A 16,177-nucleotide genomic window follows, 5' to 3' on the forward strand; every position below is an offset into this window, starting at 1 on the left:
CATCTCCTTGGTTCTGTTTTCTATGCTCAGTAGTTTACTCTTAATCTCCTTAATTGCATGCTTCATTTCCAGGATTTCTGACTGGTTCTTTTTTAAAGTTTTAATTTTCTGGTAGCGTATTTATTTTGTTCATTGATTTGTTTTCTGAGTGCACTGAATTGCCTATCAGTATTTTCTTGCATCTTGTTGAGTATCTTCACAACTGCAGTCTTGAAATCTCTGTCATCTATATCACATATTTCCATGTGTTCCAGCTTGCTTTCTGGGGATTTTTCATTTTCTTTCTGGTTATTGTCATTACTGTGGTTCTTTATTGGATTTGCTGTCCTCCTTTGCTTCTGCATTTATCTCTGAAGAGGTCTTTCTACTATTTTCCAGTAGATGGCACTGAATCACAATATTTTTACCTCTGTGGTCCTCCAATCTTGAACTTCTGAGGCTTCTGTAAGACAGTACAGCCAAGCTACTTAAGGATGGGTTTTGTTTTGCCCTCACCATAATGGTTTCCCCTGATCTCCATGAGGTCCCACCCTAAGTACCCCTCCTGAGGATCTGTCACAGAGGGAAACAGAGATTCTACTGCAACAGCTCTTGGTGTACAGATAATACGTTCCTGGACCCAACTCCAAGGGCAACAGGAGGCGAGTTTTGGGAGTCCAAGCAGCAGCAGATCTCTGTGGTTCCCTTTCTTTGTCTGAAACATCACCACCCAGCTAACAGTGGGGAGCCGCACAGCAGAACACTGTGCTCTGTCAGGTGTCTAATGTCTCAGATAATGTTTAGCCTTGCCACTTGCTGCTTGCTCTTGGTTCCTCCCCACTGAAGGAAGAGCTTGCTACTGCTGGCTTTCTCCCCTCTCCTGGCCAAGCAGCAAGCTCCCAGATGGAGGACTGTGTCTGGTGGCTGTCTGTGCTCTCTTCCCTTCTTGTCTTCCATTTATTCCCTGATACCCACCTTTAGATGTGTCAGTGTGTGGGTCTCTTAGGCATGCGTCTCTGTTGAGCAGGGATTTCTTTGTTGAATTATAGATGGTTAACTTGTTGAAATATCAGGGGGAGAGGAAAAGATGTGCCCTTGAACCACCATTCCTCTGATCTCCATATCTGTTTACTTTTTTATGTTATAATTTTTGCACCATGTTGCCTGTGTTATTTTTAGAAACATAAACAACAATGAAATCTTTTTAAAAATTAAATAAATAGACATATTTTCTTTTTGTTCCTCTCCGGATGCAATTAATACATACTTCAATCTTCATAGAACTTAACCCAAAAATGCAAGCGTCTTTATAATCAGCCTCGCCAAATTGATTTTCACTCAATCAAAACCCTCCTCTCCAGGCATATTGATTTTCCCATTGCCGTTTAAGCACACCTGAACCTTGGACTGTTTCCTCCTTTACATTTTTATTTATTCTGTTAACCCTTTCAACTCCCATCCCAACTTAGACTATCTTACTTTGTCAATGCTCAAAATACTCACATGATTCAATGCTAGCTAAACTCTGCATTGATGCCTTGTCTAAATTGCTGAAATGATTATGGGCCTCCCTAATTACAACTTCACTAAACTGACTATAGCAGTTTAATCTTTATACCAACATCCCTTATTTGTCCTCTGAGAAATACTAAGCCTTTTATATATTAAAGTTATTATTATAGAAAAGCTCAATAGTTTAAAAACAAAACAAAAAATCTTCAGAAAATATTTAGTTTAAAAAAAGTTATCTGGATTTATTTACTGCAGTCATTCTCAGAACCATGAAAATGTACGTGCTCTCTTATTCATATTGAAGAGAAGCTTTAATATACAGGATTTTACCAATGTTTATCAGTTTCAAACTCTTTTTTTGTCCATATTTTCTAGTAGAATTTTATGGAATCTCATTCTACAGAGGACTATTTGGGTGATGCTAGTTCATAATGTAGTTATATGTTTATTACATTCTTTCAAGCCATCTAGCAAATTTCTAAAGACATTGACCTTTCTTCTTACCCATCTTTGTGTGCTCTTAACTTCCTGAGCAACTATGAGTACATGGTACCTGTACACCAACAGGGAAGAGGTAAAAGTGGCAATAACAATGCAATAGCCATTGGCTAAGATAGTGGAACAGTAGCAGAAAGGAGTGGAGGAGAGTGTCCCAGATTCTACAAACAGGAAGAAGTGCCTAAAAGAACACTAGGTAATCTGTGAAGGTCTAATATAGTTTCTCTCTTCATAATACTTGCTCTTTGTGTCTTTTCCATCTGAACCAAATGATTTCAAACACATGCTTCATGTAGCTCTCCACTGTGAAAGATACTTAAAGAGATAGGATCACTTCATGTCAAGGTACAGTCTCATTTTCCCTCTACTATTTTTAAATTAATAGGAACTTTACATCTGTCATATCTTCTTTAACATATAAATGTATGGAAGGTGGATGATAATGCACTCAATAATAATTAAATTTCAAAATTTAGAGCAAGATGAATATCCTTCATAGTCTTGATCCTAATAAGTTAATCGAAAGTAATATTTGAGCTGTCTACCATCTATAACAGGGTTTGACCATTGTTTATTACTGAAGTTCTTATGTATATATGTATTAGTTAATACCACTTTTGTTTATGTTTTCTTATACCAGTACATATTATGAAATCCTTAAACACTGAGACTGAACTTAATGTGCAAAGAAAAGGCATATGCAAATCAAATAAAAATGTAATACATGTCTAATTAATATATGACCCATTTGTAGAATGTAATCTTGTTCTTCTTTGCCTAGTTTAACCATCACGTGTGTGTTTTTTCGTCTTTTGTCAAGCCAAGTCCTTATTTTGTACTTAAATTTATTACATCCAAAAACCTAGTTGCCTTCACCATCTACTTTATGCCCTTGTTTCTCAAAGGGGGATGGGTCAGAGAAGCAGTAGCATGGGCATAACCCAAGAGCTTGTCCAAAATGCAGAATTTTAGGTTCAAACCTAGACAGAGTGAATTAGAATACACATTTAAACACAATTCCTTGGTAATTTTATGCTTATTCACGTTTGAGAAGCTTTGTTCTAAGTCTCTTCTGGATTTTCACTGTGGTCTCATGACTTATAAACTTTTCTTTCTCAACTCTTCCTATTATCATGAGACATTTCTGCAACTCTTCTCTCTTCTATTTTAGCAAGTCAACTTGCTTGCAAGTCTCTAAACCACCTTTACAATTAATCTTTCTCCCAATTAAAGCCCTCTTATTCACATATCGTCCACTAGCACTCCAAAATTAAAAATGTCTTTGAATATGCCTTTGGTATGGCTAGCTAGTTCAGATATAATTTCCTCGCCCTTCAAGATTATCTAAAATGTAGCCTACTCCACTTTCTAGCTGTTCTTTAGCTTATTGTCTGACTTTCTGCTCCATCATTCTCCTGAAATTTCTTAAAGTCACAAGTTACTTAAAATTGCTGAACATATTGAGCGTTTTGCAAGTTTCAGACAATGCCTTTCTTCTTAAACTCTCTTTTTCCTCAGCTTCCGTGGCATAATCCTCTTCTGGTTCTACAAAGATTCATATTTTTTATTCTCTTTTCCTACCTCTGTTTTCTTATTAAATATGTCATCTATAAGCCATCCATCCTTAGCTTTCTTCTTTCTTCCATGCCTTTTCTCCCAAGCTCTGGACTTATCTCTCTATATATGTTGGATATCTCTCTTTGTCAGTGTGCCCAAAACTAAACTTCTTTTCTCCACCCTTATTCCATTTCATATTCTTTAGCTGGGCTGGTAGAACTAAAACATATTTCACATCTCCTCCTTCCCATTATGCTCCATATCCAATTATCTCTGAGTTCTGCCAATTCCACTGTCTTAACAACTCTCTACTCTATCCTACCTTTCTTATCACATTGTTACTTATTTCAGTAGTTTTTCATTATCTCAAATGTGTGCTATAATAATTGTCCCTTACTATATTTTCTTGCTCTTCACCTGCAGTGTTCTTTCTAATAAAGCTTCTCACTTCTTCCAGAATAAAAAAGCTTTCTCCTTAGTCACCTCAATGGGTTTGTCTGTGCAGATCCACAAAAGTAGAGGAAGGTCTCCTGAGGTTACACCAATGTGAAAGGAACAGGAAGGTAAATCACTCAAAAGAGATGTGGTTTCTCAGGCACTTTTAAAATAAACTGCACTAATTGCCCATCTAATGTAAGTATTCATTTTCCCTATTTACATCTTTGATTTATACCAAAAAACCCTGCTCAGTGATAACCTTCTCCCATTCCTGAATTCTCCACTCGCAGTTTCTGTGTTCTTATCCCAAACCTTTCTCATCTGAAAGGAAGTCTGGGAAACTTATTATAGTTTGAATCCAGGGCCTACATTAAGGAAAAATGGAATTATTTAGGAATTTGTGAGGGATTGCAAAACCTGAACAGAGAGAAAAGTAAAAAAAATAAATAAATCACTATTTTAGGATCATTAAAAAGGCCCTTCATAATGCCAGTACCAAGTTAAGGTACTGCTAGACAAGACCATGCCTAGGGAGAAAAGTCTGTGGCAATCTCTTGTAATTACTATGGGACATTCCCTAGAATAGGGGTGGCTACCTGGGGTTGGCATTCATGTGCAACCACTTGATGGATGCAGGGTCATCTTGCCATGTTTGCAGAATCTGGATTGGTCAGGTCCCATCCCCTATGACCTTGCCATGTGAAGCAAATGTGTTCTATTACCCTGTATGCCATATTCTACATTATAAATACGACTATGTGAGAAAGCTCATATAAATGAGGATGCAGAGGGATTCTCTATGCTAATAATAAGGGTAACAGCAATTCCACAAGGTGAGGAACTGTCTTATTTAATTCTGTGTTTCCAGGGCCTGTCATTCAGTAGGCCCTCTAAATGCATTAATGTGTGAGAGTACCATTTGCAATGACCAAATATATGTTTCTGTAATTAGCAAGTAAAAAACGTAAGTACTAAAATGAACATGAATGATCATATAGTTGAAACAAATAGAACAAATAAGCAAGTTGTATAGATTTATCTACAGTTAACTGTTCTGGTGTTCATCTGGCTAGCAGGACTTGCATGAATCACAAATATCACTTCACTGGAAGCTATTCAGTAAATAAAAAATATGTTAAATGTAACTGTGAGCTGCATGATCAATAGAAGAATTAGTAGGCAAACTTGACATTTCATTACCTGACTACTTGAACTGTTAAAAACAGCCATCTAATCAAGCCAGTAAACAAGCAGGTATTTTTATATGCACATGTTAAACCCTTCCATGTGGACAGCTTTGGGGGACATGTTAAAAATGGTATCAGATTTGGAAGAGCCTTTTTAATGGATCCCATTATTATTGCAACCAAAGTAAATACAAAAACTTATACAATCCATTAATGCTTTACTTTGCTTTCTTCAATGCCAACAGGTAAATATAAGTTCATACATGAAAACTCACATTGCACAGCCAGCATTTCTCAGTGGTTGAGCATCGACTTATGAACCAGGATGTCACAGTTTGATTGCTCATCAGGGCACATGCCTGGGTTGCGAGATAAATCCCTAGTGTGGGGCGTGCAGGAGGCAACCGGTCAATGACCCTCTATCATCATTGATATTTCTCTCTCTCCCTCGCCCTTCCTCTCTGAGATAAATAAAAATATATTTAAAACAACAACAAAAAACACCCTGATATTAATGGATAACCTTTAAAAACACAGATAGGCCAGGAACGTTTTTTTTTAGGAGCGTAAAGATTAAGGAACTGAGCTAGCAATGAGTACATTAGATTCCAAGACCTGTTATTCATGGTCACTTGATAGGTTTTCTCATTTAATGTTTATAAAAAGTCTATAAGCAGGTGATATCAACAAAGAAAATAGAAAAAAATAAGTGAAAATAACAGCAACTGAGTACCTAATGCCAAGAACTTTATTAGGCATGTGGGGTATGTATTATCTAAGGCCCACTTTGCAGAGATGAGGGATGCTGTTCAGAGATGCAGATGACTTGCTTATAGAAACGCCACTCTGAAGTGGTAAAGGGGAATCTGAAGCTTTGCCTACTAGACTTCAAGGCCCGAGCTGCTTTCATTATAAGCACCTACAATATTATGCTAGGTGAAGACCATTTAGGAAACTAGTGAACTGCTTATCAATCTGTTTTTTAATCAGGTCTGTCTGCGAAGATGTTTTCCAGCCACTTTGTATTTGCTTCACAATACCTAGCACAGTGTTCTACCATACTCAGCAATTGATAAACACTTGCCAAATTGATGGGAGATTTTAGTGTGTTACTAAGGAGCACTCATCAAATTCCAGGGACTACTTTTCCCCCATGTTAATAAATAACTGGTTAAGATGAATCTTTTAAGTAAAATTAAATTATTATCCTGTGAAAACATATTCAATAAATTTGAGAATTTTATTATTTGGTTTGTTTTTTAGGGTATTTAAACCTAGTTAAGTAACTAGAAGAATGTGTATAGAATTAGAAAAATGTTCCTTAAGAGATCTGATAAAAAAATAGTAATAATTTAATATATAGATTTAAGTACAAATCCAGAGAAATTATTTTAAAGGAGTAACTGATATACTGTCCTATACTTGGATTTCCAATAAAACATCACTTAACAGATAATTTAATATATCTGCTACTCATCAGTGAATGCCAAATTAGTATAACAATTTGGACCTGTCCCCTAGACATGCAGAAAGGAGATGATATTTATTACATCTGCTCTGCATTAGGCAGCTGGTGAGGTGGTGCACATACACTGTTGATATTCAAAACCATCTTTGAGTATATTGCATTTATATGGGGAAACTGAGTCAAGGAGAGGTTTAGTTGCCAACCCACACACTTTACTTGTTAAGGCCAGAGTTTTACCTGTCTGTGTGATTCCTAAGTCTTTGTCTACCCTACTTATAATATGCTACTTCCAATAACTCAAAACACAAGGAAGACACAGTGATGCAACTAGGGCCTTCATCCAAAAGGATCAGAGTAAAAGCATAATGGATAATAAAATATTTACAATAACTATAGGGTCAAGGATAAGTGCATTTTTGGAGAAAAAAAAATGACTGGAAGGAAACACACCACAATGAGAACAGTGGTTTCATTGCATTAAGTTACATTTTGTTATTTTAGTAATGGAAAAATTTTAACTCATCAAAAAGCAGGATAAGTGTATTTTAGGACAAGGCCTTAAGTCAAATTGAAGAGGAATTCTGGGAGAGGAACCTCATAGGACCATGTCTCCCTAACCCTCCATACTGATGCTCTGACCAAACACAAACCAAGGCAGCTGGCACTGATCTGTGAAACCACACTTGCATTTCACACCCGGGGTAGGTGCAGTAGCCTGGCTGGGTGTGAAGTAGAAGAGAACAGTGGCAAAGACTTGTACTATTACCTCGAGTAGGCAGACAGGTACCACACTGATCACGCAGTACATTAGTTGTTGGGTATAAAACGGTGGGCAGCAATGGACGCTCAGCATGCTGTGGGACAGAGGGTCCTGCTCCTGTGAATAGGGTTCTACTTCCTCACAGCTCCCCTGAGAAAGACACCTTCTCCTACAATTTTCATGATGAAGTGCACTCCAGAGACTATGAAAAGGAGAGTACAATGGTAATGACAGCAAGTAGAATTTAATAGTTTTTGTTTTTTCTTTTGCGTAGCTTTTCATCATTTCCTCCTTCCTTCCTGCCAAATATGTGATCCTGCATGGATTTCCCCCCTACCTTCTTGTTTATTGTCCAGGTTTGGAGAACATATTGATTATGCTTTTCTTTATCAATAACACCAGACTCATCTGTTTTATTAAAAACAACTCAGGCTTTTATATTCAAATTTTAGTGCCCCCAAAAGAAAAGAAGGCGCCAGCATTGTGAGTAGAGCTGGACCCAAAGGCCTCGCTGCTAACACAGAGCTCCTGAATCAAAAGGCAGCGTTGTGAAGCTGGGTGAAATCATCTGCGGCCCCAGTACAACCAGCTTTGTTCTCTCACCTCCTGAGGAGGTTGACTTGAATGTGGTAAATCAGGATCTCTGTAGTTCCCCCAGGGAATGTGCGTGGTGATATCAAACACCAGCCTTGGACAGGAGATCACTTCCAGTGATTCTTGGGGGATGGGTGGTCAATGTGTAATGTTTTACGCTGAATCCCAAACCATTCTGCAGAGTCTTCTTGACTTCCATCTCAAGGATTGAAGGCAAGTTTTCTCGTTGTTTCTGAATCTTGTGTGTGTGTGTGTGTCTGTGTGTGTGTGTGTGTGTGTGTGTGTGTGTGTGTCTGTGTGTGTGTGTGTGAGAGAGAGAGAGAGAGAGAGAGAGAGATACAAAGAGACAGAGAGACAGAGAGACAGAGAGAGTCAGGCCTCAAAGCTGTCCTCTCTTCCCTCTTCAACTTGTGCAGTCGGCCTGCTAATTTGGCCTCCTTCTGTCCTTCAGAATCTTCCACGCAGAGAGTGTTGTAAGAAGCAAGATGCAGCACACTTAGGTAAGGAGGCCATTTTAATTATTTATTTTTTTAGGAGTAGAAAGAACTGGGAAGAAAAAAGAACTGTCTTATGTCTTTGAGTAGTCCTTCATGGATGAAACTTAAAAAACGAAACAGCAGCTGCTTGGTTTAGCCTGAAAAGAAAAAACTATAAATGCAAATCACGCTCCAGCAAAAACTCTGAAGAGGATTCTGTATACATGTAGATCCCTGTAAGCATACCTGTGTGTGTTCAATTACCTCTTAGAGAGAATGTGTGGGAGTTGATGACTGGAGGAGTGCACCTGTGTGAGTCCTGGCTCAGTATTTCTGTGACAGCATGATGTGCTCTAAAGCTATTTGGAACAAATGGCAATGTTTTTCTAGCTTTTATGTATTCTCATAGTATTTGCAGGGACATAGCAACTGGGCAGAGCTGCAGCTATGAGCAAGAGTAAGGCAGTAATATTTCAAAAATTGTTCTCCCTAAAAGCTCATGTATTTATTCTCAAGAGATATCCTGAGGCATCCAGTCAGAACCAATGTATTATTATGTTATGAGCTATTCAACCAAACATGGCTCTCTCATCCCCCAGGTCAAAACAGATCAAAAGGGGAAATGCTGCTCAGCAATCAGCAAAGGCCAAACCTGCAGAGGGATAGCAGGAAAAGCCCTAGAGCAGACATAGAGACTTAGGGAGCTGAGCTGTGAGCAGACATAGACTTAGGAGCCAACAATTACACCCTGCTAATAATCTTTGGGGCCATAACACAGAAATTAATGTTCCAAATGCTGACCAAAGTTATCCTGTTTAAAATCCCCAGTATAAGAAAGCAAAGAAAAAAATGTAATAATTTTAGAAAACTGTCTATCCAAAATAGATTTCAAAGTAATTTCACTTAAAGAGAACATGTCCCTTATCAACCGACGTGGGATAAATTAGGTGCTATTCCATTTGGGGCCGAGGTTCCGTTAGCTCTGTGAGTTTAGCATTGGGTGCAGGTGGCGGCTAGTCCTTTATACAGTCCAGGTGGCTTCACTCTCTTTCAACAAGGACAGAGCAGTTAGCTTGCAAACCATGTGCAGGTGTGTTGGGGGAGGGAGGTGAGGGCGGGAAGGGGAGGTCACTCGCGCTAATGGAAAATCAACTCAAAGTGCATATCCGGCATCACCTTTGTATGTGAAGGGCATCTATTTGGATTTTCATTTTCTGATAGGGAGTGATAGAATTACAACTAATACAATGAATAAATAGAGCTTTAGGGAGCGCAGCAAAAGAATCCCAGCCCTGGCCAGTGATTCGATTTCTCTAGCACATCTATCTGTCTGAGCCATCTGGCCGGGAACCAGTGTTTCAGCACAGCAATGGGTGTAGCCGAGGCAGGCTAGCTCCTTAGCAAACAGGCTGGGGAGAAAGGGCAAGATGTGGCAGATGAGACTGGCCAACTACCCAGACGGCTACCAACCCAGGAAAGGAAACAGGGAATCGCAGCACCTTGCGCTGAGTGTCTGGCCAGGCCAGGCGAGGAAGGTGCCCAGGCTCAATACCAAGGAATGTCTAACAGCAGGCAGGCCAGGAGATGAGGGAAGTCAGGCTCCAGTGGAAAAAACAAAACAGACTGGCACTGTGGTTTGAAAAAAAATCTCCTTTCCCAATGGGCACCAATGGGCATTTCTTGCAAGTTTAAATTGCTTTTTAATATGTTCATGGATATAAAATTAGGCCTCTAACAGCGATAAGGTCAGGAAAGTTGCTGTCACCAAAAACTTTTTCTTTTAAAATAACAGAAGAAGTAACATCCTTCCTGTTCTCCCTCTACTCTGTCCCTCCTCCCACCTTCCCTCACCTTCCCTCAGCAGACCCATCTTGGGGGTGAGCAGACACCTTTCCCCAGTTGGACAAATGGTTAAAAGGTTGAGAGGGCTCCTTAAGAAAGCCTACCAAGGGACAGGCTAGCTAAGTGGGTATTGTGTGAGTTAGAGATCATACACCAACTATATTCCAGTCACAGTGATTAGACCATTAGAATGAGTTCAAAGTCCTATTCCATTATGAGACCTGAGCTGCCATTAATCCCACAGCATCTCATGTAGCCGGGCCCGACTTCCACTGAGGAGTGGGGGTCACCACTTCATCACCATGTGGAGATACAGATATTCAGGGTTTAAGAAGAAGGCAGGAGAGGGTGGGATGTGGGACTGGCAGGGCCCTGCTCTGCAGCACACTGCATTTAAGATGAACCTTATAAAACTGGAACAAATACGTTTTTTATTCTAATGTGTTTTTCTAAAAGTTATGTACATAAATATTCACCATGCCTCATTTCCACTCTACATGGGGATGGGGACGCTTAGATGGATATGTGGAAGAAAAAATAAAGAGCTTATCAATTACTTTTCTTAGTGCCCTATTGAACACATGACTGCATTTTAATCTGGGACAGAGGGTGGAAAATGGCATCTGGCTGATCAGAGGTTCATACATTATTTGGGGATACAGCTTAATGGAGTTGATGATGAAATGAAAAATTGTGTGTCTTCCCTAGTGCAGCATTATAAAACATCCAGCCTGGTACTTAAAGTTGATTGTGCATTATATAGGTGAAAGAATGGAATTTGGAAAATGAAATTAGCATTTGCATTTGTGTTGAAATAGTTGCATATACCTTTAACAAAATAATATTTTTCTTCTAGAACACATTTACAGTTTGCATTAATTCATATTAACTTGATTTTCCTCAACATTACTTTAAAAGATAAGATGAACATGGATATGATTACTCACAAGGAAAACAGTTCTTTTGAGTGAGAATGATTACTATGTACTTCATTTGGGAAAATAAAGCACAAACATATTTTTATTAATTAAAACACAAACAATACTACCAAAGCAACTTAATATTTTTAATTGACAGTTTTATAAAGTAGTGGGAAGCATTATATACTAATAAATTTCACATCTCGGGTTATACTTGAAGATGTTATCAGAATTCTTGATCAATATCTGTTTAGTAATATTTAAACTCTATGACTTTTTTGCACTATGTTTAATTTATGTGTATTTCCTTGATTCACAATCTACGGTAAATTCTTATAGCTTAGATCTGGGCAAAATGTCTTTAAAATTATCAATATCTTCCAAGAAGTAGAAAAAAATAAATTTCAAATTGATAGTAAAGGAAAATGAACTACTATTGCGATGAACACAGATTTATTATCTAAATATCTTTATTCCTTCTTCAAATATTATCGGGAGTTATATCCTTTTTAGAAAATTCTAGGTTCCAAGATAATGCTTGCAAATACGTTATAGTATATTAAAATAACAACTATCCTAGTAATTATAACAGAGAACGTGAAAATATGCAAAAATAACAACTATTTAATTTCATTTATAGTATAGTATATTAGAAAAGAGACTCAGGAGATGTGGGGTTCAAAAATTGTAATCACATAAGTGAAAAATATATTGCTGCTATAGAACTTGTGTTATAAGATAGTGTCAGAGATAAAATATTAGGGAAGTATACAGATTTGTTTATCAATTTAACTTATTTAGTGTTATCAGCAAAGGACTATTGGAAGACATTCTTAATTTCTCCCTCTACACACACACACACACACACACACACACACACACACACACACACATACCTTAAAAGCTTCACATTTTAAAAGTCCAGGCAAATACTTCTAAGACGGTGAAATATATAGTAAGCATCTGGTTGTAAATCTAACAATAATGGTCTAGAAAGATTGGTTATAAAATGGACATTTTGGGCCAAGTATCAAAGGTTTAATAAATTAAGCTCTGTCAGGCAGGAGAGGAAATTGAGTTTCAATGTGGCCCGGAGGTGAAAAGCAAGTGTTAGAAGGAGCTTTTGGGAAACATCTAGAGATCTAATAGAATAGTCTATTATTGGGAGATAAATCTGAGAATGAAAATAATAAACAAAATTTTCAGTCTATTTTGTCATAATTCAATGATTCTGTTAATTATACACGACTCAATCTCCTGCCATTAAGACAGTGAACTTGTTCAGTGAACTAGCCCTAATATGAACTGCTTTGCCCCAGACAAATGGTTCTCGGCCTGAAAATCTAAACTTTAGGACACTGGCTCCCACTAGAGAGGGCCTGACCTTCATGAATCAGGATGCACCCTTACCTATTAAACTAGAGGCCCAGTGCACAAAATCTGTGCATGGGTGGGGTCCCTAGGCCCAGCCAGTGATTAGGGCTGATCAGGTTCCCCGCCTCCCCACCTCCCTGCCTCCCTACCTCCTCCTTCCCTTGCTGCCCACGTCTGCTGCCACTCACCCCTGATTCTCCATCCCAGCCCGGGGCCCAGCCCCAATAGGCCTGATCGGGACCTGCTGGCCAGGGGGAGGGGCCAGGAGTTTGGCTGGCAGGCCCCACTGGCAATTGGGGCCTGCGGGCTGGGGGCAGCTCCTGCGTTGAGTGTTTGCCCCCTAGTGGTCAGTACACATCATAGCGACCAGTCATTCCAGTCGTTCTGGTTGTTCTGTTGTAATGGTCGCTTAGGCTTTTATATATATAGATGCCTCCCAGGGGCAGACCCAATGCTGGGTACTTAAGGAATGCAGGGGAACAAAATAGACAAAGACCTCCAGTGTGGAGTTTATGTTAAACCAAGAAAAGAAAGATAATAAACAAAGAAGTGGACACACCCAGATGGTGATGGGTTTTATCAAAGTTATGAATCAGAGTAAGGAATTTGGAGAGTAATAGGGATACTATTTTAGAGAAGATAGTCAGGAAAGGGCTTTCTGGCACAGTGGCATTTGACAGAGACTTGGAGGAAGTGAAAAATGGGCTATTTGGATTTTAGAAACAAGTGTGCCCCTGGCAAAGGAAACAGCAGGAAATCCTGGAGAGTTTCTGTGTAAAGATCAGCAAGATGGCCCTTGAGGCTTCGGGGGTGAGAGCAAGAGAGTAATATGAGATGATGGTTCAGGGTAGTGACAGCAAAGGGGCCAAATCAGTGAGAGCCTTTGGGGCAAGTTTAAGAAATTTGGCTTTTGCTTTCACTGTGACAAGAGGCCATTACACACTTTTGAGTAGAAGAGTGATATCATCTGGCTTCTCTCTTAAATAGTTCATCTGGGTTGTTCTGAGGAAATGGAAGGGAAGCAAGAGTATAGAAAGGGATAATCATCCAGACCAAAAATGCTGATAGCTTGGACTAAGTGGAAGTAGTGAGATGTCACTGAATCTAGTAGCTATTTTGAAGTGTGGGTCAACAGGATTTGCTGATGGATTGGATATGGTATGTGAGAGGAGAGAACTAAAGAGAGGAGTTATTGATGACTCCAACGTTTCTAATCCAAGTAATTAGAAGGATGGAGCTTTCATTTACTGCAATGGTTAAGTTATGGGCGGGGGATAAATCAAGAGTCCATATTTAGGCATAAGAATGTGGAGGTACCTATTGGATATTCAAGGACAGATAAATGAAGAATTTATCTTAGAATGTAGAGAAATGAATGCAATAGAGAAATATTGAATGATTACCAGATAGCCCTAAAAAAAATCTACCAAAAAGTGCCTATTTCCCCAAAGAATTCCAATATTCAGCCACAAATTTAAACTGTTGAGCAGGGCAAGAAGGAATGGATGTTTGATGAAGTGGTTGAAGCTATCAAAATCACTTGGAAATATTTTGCCATCTACACATTACAGTGGAGTTAATGGGGAGACACAAATTGGGTGACTTGGAAAAGTTCCGTAGTTGCTCCTCATAGCTCCTTTCCAACATGGAGATCAGTAACATAAATGCAGTCTGGAAAATTGTTTTCTAGTGTATTTCAGGAGGATTCTCAAAATAATGCCAAGAAACTTGAAATTTATGAGGGGAGGCAATGGAAAATTCGTAGAATGCACATTATATCCTAGACACTGTATTTCCTGCTTTACACAAATTAGCTTAAGTGATTTTTCCAGCATACTTTTGAGATGGAGACTCTTAGCTCTATTATAGGATTGAGGAAAATAAAGTTAGATACTTATACCTGGGTAACATAACTAGCCTTGGATTTTGGCTTCCAAGATTTTGCCTTCCCTGCAGTCATTTCTATCTGAAAAATTTGAAGATTTTGCCTTCCCTGCAGTCATTTCTATCTGAAAAATTTGAAGATGCTTCCAAGTATTTTGGCATTAGATAGAGGTTTAATAACTTGTTTAAGTGCATACAAACTATACAATAATATGTTAGATCCTAGAAATACTTTAAAGATTGTAAGCTTTGTGATGATAAAGCCCATGCTGTCCTATAGAGGACGTGCTATCCATATATTCCTTCATTCATCCAAAATTCATTTAGTATGTATGATAGGTAAGGCGCTATATACTCCATAGCTAAATAAGACACAGTTCTTGTTCTCTAAGGATTTCCTATCCTATCAAGATGGTCAGATAATGGCAGACTGCTTCTGCTTTAAAGGCTGTACTCCTCTCGCCTGTTTAAAATTCATCTACTGCCTGTAATCCTGGGCTTTGCAGAAATCATTCACTGCTTTCTGCAGTGATCATTTAATCAAGCAGGGCCACCGAAGGGCTCCAGCAAGGGTGGCAGGAGTCTGGATTCTGGAATTCAGGGAGAGCCTCTGCTAGCCAGAGTGTGAGATTCTGAGTACAGCTAAAAACCAGAGGCTGGAACTACACAATGTGCCTCAGAGCTAACCTGAATCTAGGAAATTTGCCACCTGGATCAGAGATCAATACTGCTGGACAAAACAGTGTTGAGTTTTAGGGTTAGAAATTCCATCTCAGAATTTCAGCTGTTTCAAAGAGGAGGGTTATTGCTGAAACAAGTGACATAAACAACAGGGAGGTTATGATAGGGCCCAGAAGCTCCCAGAGAAAGAGGGTTGACTGAGGCACCCCCTATGGATCTGCTTAGGTCTTAGCACTCAGGGAAAGAGGGACTGCTTCTTGGGAGAACTCACTGCTGCACCAGGAGTGAGTGAGAAAGCATTCTTCCAGGTCCGCAGCTCCAGAGGTCCTTGAGAGTCCTTGGTCTACTTCAATTCTTCTTTTAAAGTTCCTCTCTCTGGGTACTGTTTTCTTCTCCCAAGAGAGGCCTGATACCTTTTATCGTGGTGGTGGGATGCCCTAGATCTGCCTAGTTATGTGGGTTTGAGGACTAGACTCTGGATTTGAACTTGAGCTTTTATTAAGGGGTACTCTGGTATTCTGGACAAAACCCAGGTTGAGTTTGGGTTTCATATTTCTGGAAATACTGACCATAGTTCTTCCTGCTGGATTCACTTGCCTTAGAATATTGCTGTCCTATTCCATGACAGCAACAGATGAGCACGGTGCTGGGAGGCTGGCTAGAAGTGCCCTGGATAAAGCAGAGGAACAACAAGCAGAGGAATGCACCATTTACACCTAGTGGGATAGCCTTTTGCTAGTTCATGGCTGGGAGGAGAAGCTGTAGCTCCTTTCAGAGACTGGAGGTTGCGGTATTAGTTATGAAAGCAAAGGAAGTACATAGCCAGCTACAAGTGATGATTTATTGTGATTATTAAAACAACAACAGCAATGGCATGAGGTTAAGGAGATATTTAAGGTGTTGTAGGATGCCTAGGTAGAACAGAGCTGCTCAACAGACCTGAAACATTAACAAAATATGTGATCAAATAAATGGCAGAAAATGAATGAATCTGATCAGTGAATAGA

Source organism: Cnephaeus nilssonii (assembly GCF_951640355.1).
Source record: "Cnephaeus nilssonii genome assembly, chromosome: 10".
NCBI lineage: Eukaryota > Metazoa > Chordata > Mammalia > Chiroptera > Vespertilionidae > Cnephaeus > Cnephaeus nilssonii.